The sequence below is a fragment of the Mytilus trossulus genome, chromosome 6, assembly GCF_036588685.1.
Source record: "Mytilus trossulus isolate FHL-02 chromosome 6, PNRI_Mtr1.1.1.hap1, whole genome shotgun sequence".
Classification (NCBI taxonomy): Eukaryota; Metazoa; Mollusca; class Bivalvia; order Mytilida; family Mytilidae; genus Mytilus; species Mytilus trossulus.
The window spans coordinates 50,089,779-50,115,625 of record NC_086378.1 but is presented as its reverse complement, the minus strand read 5'-3'; the positions used below and the strand labels follow the sequence as shown (position 1 = coordinate 50,115,625).

The 25,847-nt window shown below is 31.3% G+C and overlaps 1 protein-coding gene across 2 annotated transcripts in view; it reads left to right on the top strand.

Moving 5' to 3' along the window:
* The first annotated feature begins 6,420 nt into the window (after positions 1-6,420).
* The window catches only part of LOC134723512 (uncharacterized), a 42,263-nt gene continuing 22,836 nt past the window's right edge, over positions 6,421-25,847 (top strand). Inside the window, exon 1 of one of the 2 annotated variants that reach the window (XM_063587101.1) lies at positions 6,421-6,659. The gene's annotated coding sequence lies outside the window, so the exon portion shown is untranslated. Of the gene's footprint in view, positions 6,660-22,366; positions 22,583-25,847 lie in introns of those variants that run through there. The other variant, XM_063587102.1, reaches the window with a different exon arrangement.

The window sequence follows — 25,847 nt, the reverse complement described above, 5'->3', positions numbered from 1 at the left end:
AAGCTGAATGGACTTATTATTGTTAAATAAACAAAATGGTTTGCCATTTTTTAATCTTAATAATTATAGATTCGGACATGTCATTTTCAATATTGGCCCTGGTATCAGCCCTCGACCCATATCCAACCCTCCAATATCAAGCCTTCTGGCTTGATATGGGAGTCTTGGGTTGATACCAAGACCAATATTGAAAATGCCACGTAATAATCTATTGATCACATATTTTCAGGCTGGAGAAAAAAAGAAAGCATATATCAAATTATTGTCAACCAAAATTCATAACAATTGAATAAAAAAAAAATGTATCACAGTGCATATATAAATAATATTATTTTTCAGAGTTGTAAATGTTAATTGTAAAATTTATAATAAAAGCTTGTGGAAGAATGGAAATGTGGAACATTTTCCACAGGTTATTCTTTTTTTTCTGTAGATTCAAAATTTTCTATTGTTTCGCAGACTTCATTTAGTCCAATAGTGTCAAAAATATCATCCTCAGGAAAAATCAGCAGGTATAGCTTCAAAACTAGTGTTTGAAGTTGATCTTTGAGGTATTAATCCTTGGCATCCTGAACCAATATCGAAAAAAAATGTGGACATAGTTTGCTGTTGCTGTAATAATGCTGAACTTTACTCATTGACGGAAGCAACATTCTTATGGCCTGTCAATTGCATGACTGTAGTGGCCTCCACATTGGAGTGCAGAAGTGAGAAAACTGTAGTCTTCCGAACACTATGATTCACTTTTCTTCCTGTAAGACCACCTTTCATAGACAAATCTTCTAGAGTATTTTTACCTAATTGCTGCATGATAAACCATGTTTGTTTAGCATTTTCACTGGCATCAGGTTGTAGTTTTTATTTTATACTTAGATAAAAGCAACCGTCTGGAGTCATAGCTTATTCAGGACGGCGGCGAATATATTGTTTGAAAGCATTGACTGGACACCGTGGATAAGCTATTATAATAAAAGATAAAAAAAAAATCAAGGACATGTTTCTTGATATCATATAACATTAAAACAATATTTACATTTTTTTATATTTAATTTAAGATGAATTAGCTTTAATGATATTTTTTATTCTTTTTATATCGTTCATATTTCCCCTTTTTTTTACGCGGGTGGCTAGATATTTTGGGGTATTATTTTTTCTTTCTTGTTTGTATTCTTTTTTTTTAAAGTACATGTCAGTATATATGTATGAATGAAATCAGAACTTAGGAGGCATACGTGTGTGGTGGTTCCTGTATTTATCATTTACTTTCAATTTCATATTAATATTTAATAAATTGATAGAAAGTTACAACGCGTTGCAAACATTTTAGGTGCAAATGCTCTACTGTCACTGTGTCCTGTCCTGGTTTTGGTCAGCCTTTCATTGTACTCCAGATAATGTTCACCACTCGCTGTTGTCATAATTTTTATGTCTCCAAATAACATGTCAGTATGCTCCTTCCTTCTCCTCATACCTAAGTGCAAAGTTTTATTTAAAGATATGGTATTAGAAGTGCCTCAGGGTTGCCTCAAAGTAAGAATTGAGAATAAAGATATGAATAATTAAAACATTTTAAAAAGGTACATTGTAAGTTGTTTACATTCAATAATGACAATATATAGAAGACTGAAGCACATTTTCCAAAAATTAGACCAGTCTTGAAACTTGTATGACAAACTATGTTGACATTGCCTGGCATTGCTTAGTAACAAACTTTGCAAATTGAAAATGTCTCTCTTGATTATCTATTTAGCTGGTTTAAAGATACATTTTTTAAGCTGACATAATTATCATTTTATGTACATGCATAGACACAAGATAATATTTCATAAACTACCTGTTTCTAGGAGAGTTTGTTCAAATAACCTATCTATGGATCTGCTTTCAGTATTTTGTTTACAAGTCCCTGTGACTTCAGGTGATTTCTTTTGGCAGATAGTACCTTTCTACTGTGGTACAATTCCTTATCTTTAAGAATGTATATTCCATTCTTTTCCAATAAGTACTAACTAATGGATGACTGGATTAATTTCAGGCTTTCCGGCTCATACTCCTCATTTTTCTGAGACCGGACAGACAAGTAAAATCTGGCTAAGTACTGATTGAATTCAAGTACAGATATGTCCTCTTCTGCCCGAAATTCATTTTTCTACTTTAACCATTCAGTTAAAAGTTTTACGTCACTTTTAGTTTTTCTCTTTGTGCTATCATTTTTTCAATGAAATTACTGGCATCATACAATACTGTGAGGAACCTCTCATCGTCTGCTTCAGTTACCATCTTGTTTACAAATAGTATTTGATTGACAGGTTACCAGAAGTCAAACTCGGGGACGCGATATGATTTTTCGGTGGCTGATATCGATATTGACCTCCGCCTATTATTTGCCCTGCAAAAACGTAACATCAGTACAAATATGTGATAATAAGTAATAAAGTACATGTAAGAAGTAAGTATGAAAGTATGTGAGAAATATTCAAACACAATTAAAAACTAAGACAAAGTAACTTACAATCAGTAAATTTCCTCTTTGCTGAAGCTGCATCGTTTTGTACTTCCTTTTTATTAAGTTCATTGTTATCAGTAGCTATAAGCCCATCAGGTTTTAAGTTGAAATTTTGTTTATAAGCTTTCAGTCTCTTTTTGCACTAAATTTTTTACAGTTTCACTTTTGATAATTTTTAGTGTCATCTTCCGTTATGTAAAAACTGCAAATTGAATCTTTGGTTTTATGTTTACAGTTTAACAATATCACATAGAATAACAATCCAATGAGTAACTTTTTGGAGTATGTTTAAATGTTTTGGGTCGAACTTCACATTTCTCCTGCTACACATATTTGGAAGCCTAAGACCAATACTCACTTAGCTGTCCCAGTCTCATGTTAATATTAGATCATTGTGAAAATGAAATTTAAAATACTTATAAGTACTAAGATTATTTATGCATTGCATACCTGATTTATAACCTTAATTATCTAAGGAAGGGTCATGAAATATTATTGACGTTGGTCAGTATTTTTTTTATTGCCAAATATTACCCAATTAAACTCCTTCTTTCCGAGTATTTCCAACTAGCCTAACTGAAACTACATAAAACGTCTTTTTGCCAAATTTGCATTTGAATGTGTTATTTCAGCAACAGGTGTGGCTATCAATTATATGTTAATTTAGCACGTATAAATATCCTAACCTAATTTAGAAGTTGTAATTGTATTTTGTATTGGTATATACCATTCAATTACTTTAGTACCCAAATACGTTCCTACAATGGTCAATTTGTCCTCGTTGACGGATATTATATATTTAATCTACATAATCTTTCCTCGGAGTAGTTTTCCCATGTTGGAAAATGTTCTTGTGATGAAACTGAGTTTAACTCTTTCTTTTGCAGTCATTCCTTCTTTTTGCAAGTTATAAAACTTCATAAATATAAATGTATATTAGACATATTGGCATTTCACGAAACTATAGGTATTTACAAAAAAAAAGTAATCTTCACATCACACGTTTGATTTAATATCAACTCACTGTCTTACCGTTTAAGACATTGTACTTTAGATTTTTATCTTTCTTTCTACTCTTACCCGTGTTTAATAAAGGTTATACTGTGTTTTTCTCATATTGGATTTAAATAGTTTATGCCTTTATATGAGTAATTATGTTTCGATGCTTTAGAAAAGTATTTTATTAAATTGTGTCCGTATGATTACGATAAGGTCTTACTATAATACTTATTAGAGCTTTCTTACAAATTGACGAATTCGAAAGGTACGTATGCTTGACGAATTATACATAAGACTCGTTTTAGGGATCCTTTATTTTGACATATTTAAATATAAGTCGTGAACTTCGGACAATTATCGTGCATGCAACGACACTTATTAAATTGGATTTCTCTTGAGATCAATTTGGGATTTCGGGACGTACGATAGGTTAGACTATGATTATTGATACCACCAGGTCGGAGGAGATAACACTACAAAATATTCTAAATATAGAGTAGTCAGACGGAAAAAATACCATTTAAAAACTAAAAGCCGGCCCCTCCCCCACTCTTCAATTTACAATGTTGCACTGTTTACTGAACATAAGAAAATGTAAAAGCAAAGACATTGTCTTCTTCTCTTACAGAAACACAAATACTTCCTTGATTCAAAATTTGCAACGCTCAAAATAATAAAATGAAAATGAAGAAAAAAAGATGATCTTCATACTATGCCATATGCTTGTGCTCGTTTCATAACTTTTGAATCATCATCTCTGGTAATATTCATTGCCCCCCTAAATGTTTATATATGATACACTGGAACAATGGAACGGTTATTTTAGCGTATAACTGCGTTTTGCCTATAGTCCAGAACAATCATGAAATATTAGCCACTGGACGATAAGTGACAACTTCACGTCTATCTTCAAATCATGTGAACTGTTAAATCATTGTTATAATATCCACAATTTATATGGTGCAAAATTGTAGATTTTTTTTCTTAGCTAGCTATAAAACCAGGTTCAATCCACCATTTTCTACATTAGAAATTGCCTGTACCAAGTCTGGAATATGACAGTTGTTATCCATTCGTTTGATGTGTTTGGACTTTTGATTTTGCTATTTGTTTTTGGATTTTCCTTTTTGATTTTTCCTCGGAATTCAGTATTTTTGTGTTTTTACTTTTTTCTTGATATACAAAGTCTTTTTTTTCTAGATTTATTCAACATTACTTTTTATAACATTATAGCATTATTTTTTAGGAAAATCTCGATATTCCACTTTGACAATTTGCTGAAAGTGTACTGAATCTTGTCGTTACATTTACACTAACGTACTTCAAGAATGTCATTGAAATGTTAACCGTGAAACTCGTGCTTAAAAAATTCCCGCGGAAATGTGTGCACTCGTGGTTTACGTAAGTAACGTATCGGACGTAAGTGTATTTGGCACTTTTTTTCTGTTTGATTATATTAAAATCGTGTATTATTTGCGATATTCTTTTTTTTCAAAGAAACTTGATTTAGAAAAGAATGCTGTGTTACTGGATAAAAACTTTTAACTGTTATTGTAGAAATGAAATACGTGCTCCCTTTACGTTTGTTCGTACCTTTCGTCACTTTGTAAGAAAGCTCTAATATGACGTTGCTCGTCAAAACCTGCTCCGAGGTACAACTCACAACATACAACAAGACGGCATAATTACTATGTTACTAATTAATGACTTTGTTATAAAGATAAGGACATGTGCTATTTGGGCCAAGAGAAAACTACCCACCAAAATTCAAATAAATGTGATGTACATGCAAGTAATTATAGGCAACCGTACGTCCCTCCCCAAATTAAAAAAATCATACCGTATAGTAGATTATAAATGGCAATGACATTAGAAATATGGAACAATTCAGTTGCGAAAACTAACGGACTAGCTAGGTTATTACAAACCATTTGACCAAAAAATAAAAAAAAATAACATCGACAATGACTAAACTACAGGCTCCACACTTTGGGCAAGCACATAACGAATGCGTCGAGGTTGAATGTATTTGTTATCGCTAAACCCCTCCCTCTGACCAGCGATAGTTATACAGCACAACATTACAGTACACTATAATAATTGAGACTATGTTCAGTGAATGCGAGAATTCATTCAAATTGAATTACTAATTTTTTTATCTGTAGTCAATGTACCAGTATTATAGAGCTTCGAAATACTAGTTTCCCAATAGGTTTGAGTAAGTTCATGAGAACTGATTCCAGACAGTAATGCCTGTATTACAGGGTTCTGTTAAACCAGTTTCTTGATACACCTACGTACTTTTAATTGATTGAACAAAAACTATTGTGCATTATGATCCGAAATATCATTAACATAGAACTTACTGTTACTGATTTTCAACTGAGCTCATATTATTGTACATTATTAAAAATTAAACAAAGCTTACAAAGTAAACATTTATGAGTTATCAACCAGAGTCATACTTGTGTGTCAAGATAGCGGTGACGAGCTTAACTATATCATTGTCAGTAGGCACAATATTATATTGACGAAGCAAATATTCATATGACACTTAAATATTATAATAAATATTGTCCTGAACACATTACAACTGGAGATTAAGCAGATACAAATCGATAACAATAAAGAACATATTGAACATAACAATAAGCAATAATAAATTCAATAATGTACCATCTTTTCAATAACTATCAGCACAAAGTTCTAAAACAACAAGTTATAGAAAAGTCTTTGAAATTTAGTTTCATAGAAATGCTTTGATATCAAGTATACTTGTAATGGGCTTGAAATCAATCCCATTGAAAATATATTCTACTGTTTACACAGCAGGGTTAGTCATTAAAAGACAATGACCACTTGAATAGCATACTTCCATTCATCTGATTTCCAGTCCACCTGAGACGAACACAATATAATCAGTTTTATTGATATATTTTAACATCATTGATCGGTACCATTCTCTTTAAAGATATTGATGAATTTTATGTATTCTCGTCGTGTAATTATATAGCGTAAATTTCATAGATTAAATTTTACTTTCGATGACAACAGAAATAGATATTTCCTAAAAGCATTGAGATTGTTATACAGATGTATGATATTGAATGTAGTTCTAGTTAATTAGTGTAGGAGAATTCTATTCAGGGAAATCAAAGTAAGTAAGTTTACTTCTTATATTTTGTCAAATCACAATTATTTTATTCAATTGAATTGAAATTTGAATCGCTAAAATTTTGAGTGACAGGCATGAACGAATATAATTTTTTTATTATATTTTTATGACGGAGAGTTCTCACAAATCAACTGAATAACAAATAAAAATGAGAAATCATGAATCTAGATTAATACTAGAACAGAAGAAAATTAACTTTACGTACACGTAGGCATATTAATGATATCAATGATAATAATGCATTGGTTATGTGCAATGCATTTTCTCGTACGTCATTGTTTCAATACTTTGTTGGATGCATAAATACCTAGCAACGGCTGCAATCAACAGAGATGTACAATCTGATGCATAAATATGAGTAGAGTGTTATACTCACCCCTGTAATACGTTTTTGAGTGGCATTTTGATGACCTGCACTTTTCACAATACCCTCGTTTCCTAAACCGTCATTTCCATCTATCAACTTTCAAGAATAAATAATCGTACCGAATATTCTATAAATACTAGTAAACAAACACTCTTGACTGTATATGAATAATATGGTGATAGAATTGCCATATCATCATGATCATAGATTGTTTGGTTTTATGTGGTTACTTATTGGGAAAACAATGTTAAATTCTAAATATATAAATCCATGGGGGCTGTGCAAAATTTTGGTTGGCTCTCATCATGATTTTCTTTACTTTTGTCGAACTTAATTGTAAAGCATTTGTGTAAACTCCAATTAACAGTCATGTACAAATCTGAACAAATATTGAGTTTAACATGTTTTAAGGGGCATTAACTTTGAGATATAAAACAATAAAGTATGATTTTTTGTTTGTTTTGTTCAAATCTTAAATGAAAGTGACATAGTGAAACAATAATTCGCTTTAAGAAGACAGTTAAGTACAATTGTGCCAACACTAGACAAGAAGCAATACGGATGAATTACTCATTCACAAGTGAATAATTCGACCTCATTGAATTCATTTTCATGTTATCTTCAATATAACGCCTTAGCTAGAGATGTTTACGTATGAGTAAGATGTGTTCAGTTATTATAAGGGAAAAGAAAAAGAAATGTCAACTTTGAAGGCGAATTAAGGAAAACCCATTTGATTGACTATTTGATTCGTAAAAAGCTCATTCTTGCAGGTAATAACGATACTAAATATATATATCTAACTTTAAGTATAAAATCAAACAGACCTAGAAAAATCCATTCGAACGAGCTAGTTATCTATTTAGATCATTATAAAAATTATTAATATAAGGTCATATGCCAGTCGGCAGTCTTCAGAGTTCATCTCGATTGTCAATTAGAAGGCGTCTAGACCAGGATAAACACGAAATGCTGATATATTTTTATCGAGCCCATGCATTGTAAAAAAATTTGATATACGATTAAATATTTTATAAATCGAACAGGAAGATTTGTGTCAAATATGTGAACAAGAATTTGACAGATTTTATTCCTTTGTCAATCAAAGGTTTTGGTCTAAAAAGTAAAGTAATTTGACTGTTTGTGTATATAAAAAAAACCTCACCAAAACAACTTTTAGCATGATTTTAACATACACAATACAGGGCAAAATCCTATCCATTGGACGAATTTATTGTTTATTTTTTAGGTCTTAGAGATGCATGAATCGTTTGCCTCTTCACAGTTAGCAAACGACACTGTCAATGACTTGTATGCCGCTTTGAAGATCTATATTGTATTTTCATTGTGTTCCTCATTTTATGTTTTTCATGCTATCAAACGTTTGATTTTTATTTCAAAAACATTCCATTTTTGAAAATTTGACAAATAAAATTAAACTTTCTGCCAAAATTCTGGGAGGGCTTTTTAATCGGCTTATGATTGTTATGGTCCTAAATATCAAACTCATTGTATTATGAACGCCAAGGGTAAAAAAAACGTAACATATATAGAGGTATTCCACTTGCTTAATCCAGGGAATTAATATTGCATGTTTTACAAGTTAAAATTACTAAGTAAACATCCATTTTCATTACAAAACATCCATTAACGCCATAAAAATACGTCAGAATAGTTAAAATAATGGATTTGTAATATACGAACATTTCCCATGAAACATGGAATCACGTTTATATATCAATTAAGCAACCTTTAAAACGAATGTGAATCCAAGTGAAAGATGTAGCAATAAATCAAATATATAAGACTTATTAAAGCTTTTGATAAGCAAATATTTACACGGTACAAGTCATGTTAATTTCCTGTGATTGAATTAGAATCCATGCCTGGAAAATCAGATATTTCGCTTGGCATGTTTCATTATTAGTACCTTTAACTGCAGCAAGACAAAAATAAACTTTTACAAATAAAAAAACAATTCATAATAGTAAGACATCCAAACCACAAGTATTCTTCTGAAACATTATATTTTGAATCGAACACACCATGTTTAAGAATATACCCATATTAAAGCCAATTTGCCTTTTATCACCTTAACTTTTCTCTTGAATCAAAAACGGAAGCTTAATATAATAATTATATTACGTTCCTGAAATTGAAAAAGCGGATTAGTGAACCAAAGTTTAATCTTAATTACAAACTCCCAGTTCGTAATTATTTTCTTCGCATCAAGGGAAACAAAGATACATTTGTTAAATTTTAATCAATAAAGAATTAGCATGATTGTATTCAGTTTAAATATACTAGAATCGTTCTTCATTGAGGGTTGAGATCTCACAAACATGTTTAACCCCGCCGCATTTTTGCGCCTGTCCCAAGTCAGGAGCCTCTGGCCTTTGTTAGTCTTGTATTATTTAAATTTTAGTTTCATGTGTACAATTTGGAAATTAGTATGGCGTTCATTATCACTGAACTGGTATATATTTGTTATGGGGCCAGCTGAAGGACGCCTCCGGGTGCGGGAATTTCTCGCTACATTGAAGACCTGTTGGTGACCTTCTGCTGTTGTGGTTTTTTTTTTATTTTGGTCGGGTTGTTGTCTCTTTGACACATTCCCCATTTCCATTCTCAATTTTATTCATTGCGTATTTTATTCATTTTCATCACTCTTCTTCTCATTTTAACCTGAGTAAATTATTTTTTTAGAAATCCTTGTTCTTTTAAGTTGATTTAAAATCGCTAAACGTCTTGAAAATAAAATACCTAGATTTGGGAATGCTTAAGCTGATCAAATATTATATGAAGATGTATTTTATATTTTTGTTGTTAGGTTTTTGTCTCATTTATGTTTACCCCAAATCTCCTTTCTTTCATATAATGTGTATTCTAATATGACGTGCTTTTTTCGCTTTCTGAATAAACCCAGACTCTAAACCGAATAAAATGTGTTTGCACATGCGTATATTGAAAACAGCAGGATAATGAATTTTATCAAATTTGCATGCATTTAATATATTTCATAAACTTAAAACACTTCCGAACTCTTAAATGATGAACATGTTGTTACTTATTAATTTATCATGAATGTAATGTGTTTCAATTCGAAATTGACATATTTGACATAGATACGACAACCGGTCATGCTGGCTGTTCCACTCCTCCTTCTGAAAAATCACATTGCCAGGCGTTTGCTTGTTTACAAACAAAAACGGAGGTTTATGAAAGAGCCTCACAAACGCTATACATTTATACACATCAGACATAAAAATTACCTGTATTATCCTATTCAATATCGAATTAATTGATGCAAGCTATACTTTGTTGTAGGTGAAACATTGGAAGGCAATTAATTCGTGTTATTTTAGCGCTCACTATCGCTCGGGCAAAAATAATCACGAATATAATGCCAACCCTTGTTAAAACTACAATAAAGTATAGCTGGTATCAATTATTTCTTAAATATTGTATTTTGTTCTTACCAGTATTTGACTCAGCGAGTTTTTCGACAGGTTACCAAACCTGGTTAAGAACATTCTACATGTAATACTCTGTCGAGTAGAATCAACCCAACGAAGTAAAAACACGGTAATATTTTTTTTATATTAATTTTGGGATAGGAGGGAACTAATATTTAAGTTTCTAAATAAACAAAAGAATCATTGAAATCAGTTACTTTTTTCAACATTTTACCGATTGTAAGCTTGATTTTGCCTATTTTAGTAGCTCTTGCTTGACCGTGTACCGGATTGTTCTACTACAGTGTACTCATTATTTTGCAAAAAAACATTTGGTATTCCGGAGTTAAAAGTCGGAAAGAAGAAAAAAGTATCGACTTAATACTGGAATGTTTTTATGTAAAACGTGTATGTTCTAAACTTAGGATACCAATCATAAGGAAAATACGAAATTTTGGTTTCAATCTGATATGTAGAAAATATTGAATAAATTAAAGATAAAAAAAATTGCATGTTGTCTGCACACAAAAAAAAACTTTTGAAACGTTTGATATTTAACATTTTTATCAGCTTAAACGTACATTAAATATTGCCATGCAGTGAAGCTGTTATGAACTTCACTGCATGGCAATAGTTAATGTACGTTTAAGCTAATAAAAATGTAAAAAAATCAAACGTTTCAAAAACTATATCGGAAAATAAAACGAGATACAAGCTGTTATGAACTTGTATCTCGTTTTATTTTCCGATATAGTTCTGCCTAATAGGAAACCTCATCTGCGAGTCTGGTGACACAGGAGTTCTGTTTAGACTGTATGTCATTTACACACAGACTTTTGGAAATTGCTTTTTATCATTTCTCAGACTTGTTGATAACCTCGATGACATCGTTGCCGCCATATACAATTAATGTTACTCGATAAGGATGGGATAAAGTATGCTTGAACGTTGTTTTTTTGTTTGTTACTACACATGTATATTACTAAAACTTTATTGAAACTTCATTATACATGATATACAGGTTACATATAAACGATGAAAAAAACTATGCAGACACTTTGTCTGAGATCACCGCTAGTTTTTGGTGGGGTTCGTGTTAATTATTCAGTTTTCTATGTTGTGTCATGTGTACCATTGTTTGTCTGTTTGTCCTTTTCATTTTTAGAAATGATGTTTTCAGTGTTTTTTCGATTTATGAGTTTGGCTGTCCCATTTGTATAAATATATATAAGAGATTTAAATAATATCAAGGACTCCCTGCCCTCAGTCTTGGTGACTTTTTTAAAAAGGAGCCTAATTTGATAGTGTCCTGTTTTGTTTCAGGATTGAGGATATGTTTTAATTTATCTATATATATATCTTTTAAATAAACTCATCATAGATACCAGGACTAAATTTAGTTTATACGCCAGACGCGCGTTTCGTCAGTGAAGACTCATCAGTGAACGTGACGCTCGAATCCAAAAAAGTTTTAAATGCCAAATAAAGTACAAAGTTGAAGAGCATTGAGGACCAAAATTCCTAAAATGTTTGCCAAATACAGCTAAGGTAATATATGCCTGAGGTAGAAAAGCCTTAGTAAGTTATTGTAATTATTTTCATTTAAAAATGAATAATAACCCTATTGAAAATATAAAATATTGTGTGCAAAACATCTGAAGGCATGATTTAGTTTAAACATATCAAAATTTCCCTGTCCGATTCAATTTGCCACCACCACGCAGTCAAAATTGTATCGTTAAGAAAACTGAAATCCCATCGTCGCAAAAACCCACATTGTGTTAATTTAGATTTGTTGCAACTTTTAAAAAAAGTACAGAAATTTTCCTAAACCAAATTTAGTAAAAATATATTGATACTTATTTTCCTGGTTCTTGTTTGTCTCTAAAAAGAAGTCAAGCTGCAAATAAATCGCCGATGATATTTGAAGATTTTTCAAGCCGTGTTAGTTAGGTTTGGTATAATGGATCTTATTTAATGGCGTATGTGCATTTTCCTAAAGAATATTGGAATCTGTCAAACTGTATTTCAATTACGCTATCGGTTAATTACTTCGTTTGTCAGTGCAAGTGTCAACTTCGCTGTGTTGATGATTTGTCTTCTGAAGATTTAGATCTTAGTGTCATGGTTTCAAGGCTATACTATTTTGCAGCTGAATCAATGGCATCTGGTGTCTTCATTTATAATTAAAATATTTTGGTGTTGTCAGATTGCATATTATTTCCTGAGTTCGTTTTACGTTGTATAGACATCAGTTTTAATTAATTGACCTGAAGCATCTTTGATCATATAATGGACTCAAGCCTTCTAACTGTGTTTGCTATTTAGCATATCAATATAGTATATCAATGATGCGCATTATTCATTCGCGCAGGTTCAAATACTCTACGTAACATTTCATTACCGAAGTACAGTAAGTATACAGACACTACGAATGTATATTCATATTAACTGAATATTTGGTATTTGTTTGATCTTGTAGTAGTAAAGATGTAACACTGCATGTCTTGTTATGTACATTTCGGAGAATATGTTATTATTTATGGGCCAGCTGAAACCCGTGTTATGGATTTTTTGTAGCGTAGAAGTACCAGTGGTGGCCTTGGATTGCTTTCTGCCCTTTGGTCGGGTTGTTTTCTCTTTAACACGTTCCCCGTTTTCATACTGTTTTCAATTTTGAAATGATTTTTCAGTTTTCACTGGCGTCAGTATGCGGGATAAAAGAAGTCATAATTGGTATTTGCATATACAATGCCAATGTTTTGATTGGTCCGGCGAAAAAATCAAGTAAGTGATAGTGGGAATTTTGGGATTGATAAAACAAATTAATGTATGCCGAACCTCAATGTACTTTAAAACTAAAACGACACCCTTAGTTCCTACAGACAATTAAGTTGATTTCTATTCCGTTCCGATAGTCAAATTATAAGACATTCTTCTTTTGATTAAAGTAAATGAAAAAGAAGGAGTTTGTTCAAGTAGCTGTTTGTTGTTTTACGCGTACGTTAAACAGTTAGATAGACAGAAATGTTAGGAAGTCGTCCAAATCATTACGTATTGGTAGTTAATTGAGTTTATGATCAAAATGAGATTGAAACTTTTCAGAGAATGATACTTTAAGAAATAAAACAAAATGTTAGCAAATGAGACCGCGGCTCTTATTTAACAAAATTCGAATTAACAACGGCTGAAATGTTTTCTTGAAAGCAGAGCTTTTCGATTCATTCTGTTTTTTAGGGGGCGACGAAGAAAAGTGAAACTTATAAATATTTACACTGCTACCGATTTATTTTAGAATATTTATCTCTATTACAAACATATTCAAGTTATTATACATATAAAGTACATATAGCACTTGGCTACAGTAGCTAGTATATAGTGAAGTTGAAGTTATTTTTCTCTGAAAACTGTGACAAGTCATTATTAATAAATATGTAATAGCGTCATATATTAGTCTGTGCATCCTCTACGGTATTATACTGTTTCCGTTATACATCACAGATACCACTAAGGTGAATACTGGAGTATGTAATAATGAATTATCTATGCCATTTGATAATTCTTTATCACCATATTTCATGCTTACATAAAATTGGTTTTGGCAAATTATATCATAAACTAAGATACGTAATTTATATTAGATGTATATGGAGATATATTGACGTAAAAATTGTGTCAGTATTTAGTGGAATTGTCCCTAAGGTTACACGACTTTTGTAATGTCTTGATGAATACATCATCCATTTATACTACCTTACATTCCTTAACCCTTACAAAATAAATGAAATTTAGTGATAATGAAACAGTACATATATCTAACTACAATGTATAAATGTATTGTGTCCAATTCCAAAGATAACGTGTACATGCATAAAATAGTATCTGGTTTTAGAACAACCATATGTCTACATCAAATTAAGAATAGAAATAGGGAATGTGTTAAAGAGACAACAACCCGACAATAGAACAGACAACAGCAGAAGGTCAGCAATAGGTCTTCAATGCAGCGAGAAACTCCCGCACCCTGATGCCCTTCAGCTGGCCCCTAAACAAATATATGTACTACTGTAGTTCAGTGATAATGGACGTCATACTAAACTCAAGTAACAGAAATTAAAACTCATACAAGACTAACAAAGACCAGAGTCTCCTGGCTTGGGACAGGCGCAAAAATGCGGTATCTGTGATGTATAACGAAAACAGTGCAATTCTGTAGAGGATGCACAGACTAATATATGTCGCTATTACAAATTTATTGATTATGACTTGTCACAGGCTTCAGATAAGATTTTAATGTGTAATGGAATAACGTTATTTTAATTGCGATAATGAGTCCAGAAAACTTACTTCTCTTACGTCTATTATTACACTATATATACCTAGCAGATATTGCTCAGCTCAGCAATTTTTTCATATTTTAAAAGCCTTTAAATTTTAATTGAAATGCTTTTGAATGTCTGTTCAGAATCCTAGTGGGATATTTTTACTCAGATTAAATGCAGTTGTATATTTGTTTCTCTAACTCTATGGAAATTTATCCCTTTCCAAACCCATTGTATAAAAAATTTAATCAACGTGTGGTTGCTGGTGATCTCAAAAGATCATTGGATGATTTTAAGGGTCATGACCTTTTTAGCTAACTGAATGAATCAAAATATGATAACAGGTATTAAAGAAATTGACAACTTCGTGCAATGTGAAAGGCACTCGAAGGGGATTTTCGGTTAACAAAAAAAGAAAACGTATTTTTAATCATTAGAGAAACAGATTCTTACATAGTTACTCGTGGATTATCGGATTTATCCAATCTCGATAGTTAAATTATAAATTTTAAAGTCCTCGCCGAGGCGGCTCGGACTTTAAAATTGATAATTTAACTATCTCGATTGGATAAATCCGATAATCCACTGGTATCAATGTAAGAATCTATATATATCTATGTGAATAAACAAGGCATTTCAACTTTTTATCCCACAATTTTTTGTCTCAAACACATCCATCAAATAACATTATGCATGATATTGGTAATCCCGAGTGTGTTTTCATACTGTTAATGTCTATATTTTTTTTGTAATGGTCTGAATAATTTAAATCATTTTAATGCTATTTTATCAAATCAATAATATTACAGAGATACTTATAACATATACACTAAACTGTTCAAACAAGACGATTCAGTGTCATTGCATTTATTGCATTTTTCATTCATGTTATTTGCTACTATATTAAAACGTCGTATCTTAATGGTATGTTTATTCAAGCTAAATAATGAAAACGCCAATATGTTATTATGTAACGATTAAAACTGACTCGTAACTTTTTATTTTTTACTAGTATCAAAGTATGATAATTGTTTTTTAAAACGGGTTCATTTTCCGAATCTCTTAATAAAACAATTTGTGGAGTTCCATTTTTCTAGATCTTTGAAACTTTTATAAATACAAGGAAAATTAAATTGAAACAATTACATCGTAAACGGACTTCCCATTTTCTAAATTATTGATATGCAAACATTGCACTTTTACATCCTTTGTGTCTGTTTTTATTCGAGCGTCACTGATGAGTCTTGTTTAGACGAAACGCGCGGCTAGCAAATATGATTTTCATCATATCATCTATAATATATAAGTTTAATTTATTACACAATGAAATTAAATTGAAAATAGAAGATTTCGAGATAAACATAGAACCACAATTTATTCATGATGGTTGCTTTACCATGCAATCAGTTGCGTTACATTCATTATGTAACTAATCTTTATCAAAATTAAAAGTGCAGCGGAATTACTGACGTTGAAAAGAAAACTATCAGTAATATGAGACATCGAACATGTAATTGATTCACGAAAGTAAACATTGCAAACATTTTTTGGCTAGCTTTACCTGGTATTAAACTGTAAATTAAATTGACAAAGCAAAGAAATTCGAAAGTTAATGATTAGTTCGTGAACAATACTTAAAGTTCTAAACTCAAGTTAAATTTAACCAATAAACTACTACTGCATTCAACAGTTAAGAAAAGGTTCATGCTGGAGAGATTTGCATGTCAAAATGCATTCAATTTGGTATTTAGTGGCTTGGAAATCAAAACATCTAGACATGCATGCACCTTGGATAGGATGTTTAAAGTCATTCACCGCCTAAACATTTTTAATTTTTGAAAGCTAATGCCGCAACAAGGCGACATTAACACCAGCAAAGTAGAAATGGATAAGTATAAGTTGTTATAACTTGTTTCCCAATCCACTATAAACAAATTTGTCTACACTAAGCGTTGCTGAGGTTTTTATCGTGACAAAAGTTTTCAGTACATTTTTTATGAGTTATATTTTTAATGTTTTTATTTTTACGGAGTTTATGGAAGTGTTTTAATTAGGCCTTTCACGTACAACTATCCTCCTTTTGGGTGACTTGGTTAAGTAAATACATCAGTACACTTCTTGAAAAAAAACTTTGATAACAATCATGACAATAAATATATTATCGATGGGCAATTCGACTGTCTTAAAAAAAGACATTTGCCAACTTTCTGACCACCAGAGGATTGTTGAATAATGGGAAAGATGTCATCGAGACAAATTCACATTACAGCCCAGACATATTAAAATACAGATTTAATACCTCGAGTGTAAATGGCACTATTATGTGGGGTGATATGTTTTTGAAGTGTACAAATGTCTACTGAATGTTATGTGACTTCGTATTAAAGCAACCTATATGGTTCAAATAAATTTGTTTTATCTTTAATTTCAGAATGCATCGACATGCATATTTCCAAAAATAAAAACACATCTTCCCTTAAAAAACAACAAGGACATCAACTCTTTTGCTTTAAATTACATTGCAATTCAATGTGTTGCACAAACTTATAGATTCTATAAATATGCATTGCAAGAAGCAGCAATTGAGCATTAACTATGAAACAATATAAAATATGTTTAGTTTTTGTACATAACTGTGAAAAAAATATGTGCTGTATACGTCAATTTGTTAAGAACCAGCCGAAAAGAAACAAAAAAAAATACTTTCAGAAAATGTATGTTCAGATGAGTTTGCTCTCTCATATTGCAAGGATATGCACAATTAAAACCTGATGGCACATTTGATAGACTTTGAACTCTTGCTTGCAAAACAATGTGTTTTAAGAAGGTACCTTTGCTTAAATCAAGTTGTTTAACAGTTATCAAGTTGCGTCAAGCAGATATTGAAATACACCGACATACACATTGTTTTAATTTCATATGTTTTTATTTGCTTATTATTGTTTATAAGATAGGTTCTCATAAACGACGATGGTTGTATGTCAACACAATATCGAAAAAAAACATTATTCAGCCTGCATGTCACTACAAAAGAAATGTGTGTGAACACAATTTACATGTTCTAGTATTAACACTGCCACATTTTGACAACCATGTTCCAAGTCCTCAACAGTTTTAAAGATCATTTTTAGATATCACAAAATTATCTATCTATATTTTTTATTCTAAATTATTTATGTGTTTTTCTAAATAAACTATGGCGTATATGGTCAATTTGTCTTTGAATGGAAATGCAGATATAGAATAATAATACTGGTACTTTTGATAACTATTAAACAACTAGTATTTAATTGAAAAACATAATTATTGTACTTTGAATAAAACTCTTGATTGATTCTGCTAAATACAACAATTTAAAAAAGATTTATCTTAGAATATATCCATTATAATAAATATTGTTTCAATGTTGATTAAAGCCGAATTCAAAAACGAAAAACAGATTTATGAAATATCTGGATTGGAACTACCATAATTTGTGTACATAGTTTTAGTCAATTTTGTCCTGCTCTTACGGGTCGATAGTATAACTGCAATTATATCGTTAAACAGAATTGCTAATACATTGTAGTCGCCGTGTCTTAATCTAACAATCAGAAGGAATAGCATTAATCATACCATTTACTTACTTCATTACTGATTGCAGACTTTTATTTGACAGCGGCTATAAGAGACAAGCTTTATTTTTGCACACCGTCTCCAAAGGATGCAATTATCTCTAAAGAAGCTGATCTCTTAAAGATGATTGTTGGAAAAAAGAAGTAGATACCAAATGGTAGAATTGAAACTGTTATGTCAAAGAGACGATGTAAAAATCATGACCCCAAAAAAACGAGATGAATTCATTTAAACATCATACTAAAACAAAAATTAACCAACACAAAACACCTAGCTCTTGATAGATATCATATGTCGTCTTTGAGTTTCTGATTCATAAAAAAAAACACCATCCGCTCAAGTGACTGACACTTGAACTACATTTATAAAAAGTCAACAAACTCAAAGGATGTTTTACGATGTGTCATTTCTAATTAGTAACTAATTACTTAAGATGAATCTGTTAATCCATCCTCCTTATCTGATGTTATATTTTGCTTCAGAAAAATATTAATTTCCTGAAATGTAACAGAATAGTTGTAATTTGAGATTGGTGACATCTTTTAGTTTGCGTCACTTCAACGCTTAAACAAAACAAAAGGTGTAAATACTTATGTGTTTCTTTAAAGGATGTGAATAAATTAAATTGAAATAACAAGTTCGCATTTAACACCGTGGTCTCCGACAAACTATAAAAATTAGAATGTTAGTCGTTTCAATAACAGTCGAGGTAAGACGCCTTAAAATGACACCACGGTTAATATACCACGATAACACTAAGGAACTAGTAAATTCTGCGCGAGGAGAATTGTTGACTGCTGTTATTGAACAAGAATTGTACTTTACAGAACAATCGGTGAAATAATGAGCGTTGTTACTGTATCTCGCTTTAATGTTTAAAAGTTTATAATGTTTAAACTTGCACGATTTAAAACATTGAATCACTTTTAATATGTTCTTCCATTATCGTCTGCTAACATAAAGTTAATTCTCATTTTAAAAAGATAAGGTATAAAGATCGTATAGCTGGTTTTGTAAAATTTAATTAAAAATAAAGTACAACCAGAATATCTTTAAACATGAAATTAAGAAAGAAAAAAATATCTTCAACTTCTAAATGTCATTCAAATAACGTAATGCATTGTTTAATGGTAGTCACAAGGGACATTTCGAAGATACGATATATTGAAATTTTCGACTTTTATAAAAATTAATGGAGACCCATCTGAGTTTGTCAGATTGACTGTCATGATAAATTTGGTTTGTAAAGTTTCTTTGTATTAAACAAAGGTTGTCACGAATAACGGTGAATAACATGAGAAGAAAAAGCAAAATCTGAGTGATTAAAGTACAACAGCAAAGGATGTTTAAATGATATGCGTTTGTTTTATAATTCATATTGAAATATGTCATGAAAAATCATGCCATAATAACCTTACACACGTACCTCATGATTGGTGCCATCTAATTGATATGACAATATTTTTGAATTGTAATGAGAATATGAAGTCATTTAAACGTGTTTTTTTATTTTATATATTTCATGTATTTGGTTCTTCGATCTTGTCTCTAGTGCGCATGACGAAGGATAATCAAAACACGTTATTTATATACGGAAATATGGAATCGCATGTCAAAATGTAAAAAAAACACCATTTTATCATCTAATTACTTACGAACGGCACAATAATATCATAAATACTTGATGATTGTCTTAGTACTTCGCGTTTTGTTATTAGTTCTAAAGTATCTAGATTAGACGTAACGAATCCTAATGTGTCACTGGCTGTATCCTATCGTAATCCTAAGATTTTAACTAGTTGATCCATACGTATCGTCTATCTGTCCGAGTGACTCGAGACCTCTTACATACGGTTCTGTCTTACCATAGTAGTAACGGAGTCTAGTAATTGTATTACTTGGAGCCTGTAAATCCAGTAAGGCCTGCATGTAGGTTTGGACGATTTTATGAGTTTGCCCGTATCTTTCCTAGAGTAATGAAATTGCTTTGTTGTAATTTGTGTTCGTCATTAAAAAAATCTGCTAAAGTTTTTAACGTTTCGCTTTGTAGAAGGGACTTTAGGTAGTTAAATTTTTGTGCATCACTCAGTGTCGGATTTGTGTGGATCGCGGTTTCACAGGAGTCCCAAAACGATTGCAAGTCTAGTTTATTTCCGGTAAATATAGGTAAGTTTAACTTTGGTAGCTTGTGATACTCGCTGTTTGCGCTAGATGATGAGCGTGAATGTGAGCTATGCGTATATTGTTGGTTTGCTGATGTTAAAGGTTGACTAATAAATGTAGATGGAACTGATTGTATAAAATTATCGGCATGAGGTTTCAAATTCGATGAAATTTGTTCATTGCGGGTAAACTCTGATTTTGAACTGACTTTGCTAATTTTGTAATTTGCCGTAATTTATATTCTAGATTGAACATGTACTTATCTGATTCCAGTATTTCAACTGCTACATCTTCACTTGAAGTTTGCTCCAGGATCTTCTCGTTGATGTCCTCTAAAGTTCTTCTCTGAGTGACTACTTCTAATAATGTTGCAATTGCCTCGTAATCCGCTTAGGAACTATGATGAATTTCTTCAAATTTCTTTAGGAATTTCCTTACTGCACCTTTGTGTCCCGATCGTACGGCTTTCATCTTCGTATCCATTTTCCCTTTTGTTACGGCACCATAATATCATAAAGTGGGTGATAGAAATAAAAGACATCTTGACTATTTGATAGATGTATTAGCAAAAAAGCATAATAACACGTCAAGGCGACGTGACGTTACATAAAGCGCGGTACATAGTAAACGTCTAGTGTGCGGTATTTACGATAGTATTGTTATCTTATCCTATTTTGTCCAGTAATTTCTGTGGAGTTTCATGAAATAGAAAATAGTATATGTAAGGGAAAGTGCCACATAAGAATCCAGTTTCTAAGATTGAAAAAAACGTCGTTTCATTTTTCGACTAAATCCTTGCAATACGTTTTGCAAAACAATGAGGTAGCTCTATTTTATAATTTCATAGATTACATGTTTCTACCCATATTTATAATTCACAAAAAGATTAACATGAAAACAGTGTAACAAAAGTAACTTACTTCAAGGAAAACTTATAAATGGGAAGCCATAAACACTAACGAGTAGAAGACAACGGTTATATAAGTTTTACTGAAATGATAGTGTTAACACCACCATCAAGATATTGATTCTGTTTAATAAAAATTAAGTCATCATGAATCCCTGGTTGTTTATTTTGAAATTGTCGTTTTGTACAATTTTTATTAGTAAGACTGCTTGTTTGCGTCGAAAGGTTGCTGTTATGGTGGTTTTTTTTATAAAATTTACCCGACGTTATCATTTATTCATAATACGTATTTTATCTGTTTTATCACTTATTACCTTCTTACGTCATCATATCAATATAACATTTTGTTTAATGACTTTGTTTTCCCCCAACGTTTCCCGTAACTCAAATGACTTATGTCTCAGGTGGTATTAACCTACATGTATCAGTTGACAAAAGCGGTATTTAACATGTTTTATAACATCGTAGTGTAGTCTTCCGAACGTTTGATGATCAAACTCATTAATCCCAGGTAACGTCATACAATTTTATAACCATTTATACATCTAAATATTTATATACAGTTTACACATTATTATCCGAATTGGATTTATTTTTTTCCTCCAGAAACTCAGTTGGTCGTTATGTATGTCATTAATATATGCCCCTATTATTCCAAGTTTTACCCCAGAGTCCTCACTCGTTTATTTCAAGTATGACAATATCACAATTAATTCGTATATTTAGATATAGTTATTTGGTTTCAAAATTGTTCTGATTGTGGACATCATCGATTAAAATGCTTAATTAGATCAAAGAATCTACACTCATTACAATGTCATAATTTCTTTTGATGTGAAGACAGTTAAGCAGTTGTCATTAAACAACGGAAATTGATTCTACTTGTATGACATTTACATAAATGCAGCCTCCCTTGTCAAGGTAAATTGTCTAGTTCACATATTGTACTGGAGCTTGCACATACGTTAAACTGCAGACTTGCATCGCATTCTTAAAATAACAACGGAAGTTTAAAAACTGATAACAGACACACGTATATTTATCTAGGATTAAACTGTTGGTCAATCATCATCACGGTAAGTTTTTACTAATTTCTACAGTATGTTATGTATTGACATCTAACATAAGGACTACTAAATGTTACATCTGAGTGTAACAATGAATGCCGGGAAGTCTAATATTGTTTTCCATTTTATATTCTAAACAATATTTTATTTGATAAATTCATAATTATTTAGGGGACATATATATTCTATATTTTTGTTCTAAGGAAGATATAATTTCATTTTACGTGTTAAGCTCTAGTACAGCATATCAAATAGCTTCACTTCAGTAATAATGTACGAAATTTGATCATAAATACATGCTATACAATAATGTATATGGAACATGACTAACATACTAATATGTTTTTAAATTGATGTTAAAAGATTTATTTCCGAATCTAATAATTTTTAAATAATTCAATATTCATATTTCATGAACAGAATAACTGATTCTATACCGATAAATTATATTGGTCTTGGTATTTCACTGTCATCCTGACATTAGTTTATTTCTATTCTCTGATGATATTGCATTGTGCTGCATACCAATGAACACTATGTATATGGAGCTTATGGACGTAATCGGTTTGTGAAATTGGTGTCAAATCTCGAAAGATAAGTGTTTTGCCGTTTGTGAAAGGCAGTTCAACTGTTTACGAATAAATGATATTATAATTTAGAAGGTGGTACGAATATTTATCATTTGTTGCGTAACCACGTGCACTGACAAACATCTTTTGCATAATAAGGACAAAAAAACCGTGTATGATCACCAGATCGAAATCAAGGAGAAAACAAATTATGAATCAAATATATGTTACTTGGAAACAGGAAAATAATATTAGAAAAACCACAAGCAACGAATAACTTAAAATGATTTATGGCCTATACTTTACTGCAGATATTCCAAGACGTGCCACGTGTTTAACTATTCCGATTCCACAAAACGTTTAACGTAACTCAATCAATTTAAAAGTTTCACCTTTGAATGTGTCTTACTGTCGTCTCGGAGAAAGCAAAGTAGGCATACTGGTGTTCCCGACTAACATACAGTCATATGATATTCGAAAACTTGAAAAACCAAACTCTAAAAACACATAATACGAAAATACGACAACAAACAAGTTAGAATAGTTTTTATTTTGCAATTTTAATGTAAATAGGAACGCCGATTGCCGAGTATCTCAAATGTCGAAATACAAATACTGTATCACTAGCCTGTGGATGCTGGGGTTGTCAGTACAAATTCTGCCTATGACAACTACTCACAACTCCTTTTAAATAGTCCAATTGGCAATTAACAAATTTTCCATGAAACATAATTTTAGATGTCAAAAGTATTTAGCTTAAAAACAAATTAATGTACTTTAAAAATTTTAAAACATTACAGATTACCTACATTACGCACAGGTAAACTTCCACTTTCTGCTAGCCCACCAGAATTTGAATAAAAATTAATGTCCCTCAAAAGGGAGACAACTTCAAATTGGGTATTGGAAAATGGACTATTGACAAGGATTATCAGCATTCTAACCGCCAGTTGGAGGTTCTCTGGTCACGTCAGCTTCCTTCACCAATAAAACTGACCATCAATATTGAGCAGCTTTATAGTGCTGAAAGTGTCCATTAAAACCATCTAAATAAACTCATCATAGATACCAGGACTACATATCAGTTAATAAAACGTAAACAGGTAAAACAGTTTTGATGAGCTTTAGTTTAGCCAATTGAACATTTTTTTGGTAAACTAATACATTTCAACTATATCCAGTTTGTGCCCGCCACACTAATAAATCCTAACGATTTCAATAACCTGTCATTTTAAAGAAGTATCACGTACAGTTTGTTTAAAAGTTAAAGCTTCTTCATCTTCATTCTACTTATGATAATGAAGACCTTTATTGCTGCATCAAGTAAGTCATCATGAAAAGAAATAAAATGTTAGTAAATCAATATAAAAATGTACAACAGAACAAATAAATCCTTAAAAGCTTTACCTTTTTGTTATGTAGCTCTAATGTTTCTTCCTACACCAAGAATTTTCTATTAGATATCATCTTTCACTTTGTTATAAAATAAATTTGATTTACATTTTAAAAAGATGGAACTGAATATTTTATATTGCTCTCTATTTGATTTCAATTGCACTTTGTTTGTTTTTTCAAGTTTGCTATTTCGAAAACATTATACGTGAAACAAAAGTAAGGTTTTCACTTATATAGTACTAAATCATCCCGTGACTTCTGTGAACTTATATTCACAAGGTTGTTTTAACAATACAACTTATTTATTCCTTTGTTATAATGATATAAAATATTGAAACTTGTTTTTATCTAAGAGATTGAATTGGAAGGATAAATGGACAGATTCGTTATTGTTTGTCGAGCATAAGATGGTATCGTTTCATGCATATTCATGTAAGATTAGGGCAAGAAACAATTAACGAAGTAACATTTTTACGTTTTTAAAACAAAATAAGACCTCAATGAGACTATGCCAGTTGAAAGACAGACTTCAAATAAATTCATCATAAATACCAGGATTGAAATTTTATATTTACGCCAAACGCGCGTTTCGTCTACAAAAGACTCATCAATGACGCTCGACTTCATAAAATGTTAAAAAGGCCAAATAATCGACGAAGTTAAAGAGCAAACGTTCTTATTTGACAAAAAATATTTGATCGGTGTATAAGGCATACAAATTACCTTGTAAACATCAATGTGCATTACTGATTTAACTTAATCTTTATAATACTAGTTGACTGTTGTAATTTGCAAGACCGAGCAGACAGTGACAGATTCGGGTGTAGGAGTCTTTCTTGTTATAATCAAAAACAAACATTTCACAAAATAACTAACATTTTCAATATCTTTTTTGCCCGCTATGCACGGTTTAGTTGTTTTACAATTAATATGGAATCCCAATTCGAAAAACAAACTGCCTCTTCTCGTCAACAAAGAAATACTATATAAGAAAAAAGCAATACTCAAGACTAAAACAGCACTAAATATTGAGCAGAACAAACGCCTTAAAAACCGGATGGCGGTCTACCTAATTCCAAAAGGTTAAACATTTCTAGTTCCACTAGTATTTCTCATCGTTAGTAAAAACTATATGTTTTGAGTCTCAGTTGTTCTAGTCATGAGGAACAGTTGTGGCTGCGATAATTAAAATGTAAACAAAGGGAAAAACGAAAGACTCAAAAACCGGATGGCGGTCTTCCTTAATCCAAATGTGTAAATATTTGTAATTCCACAGTATTCCTGCAGGAAAGTAATCATCTTATTATTGT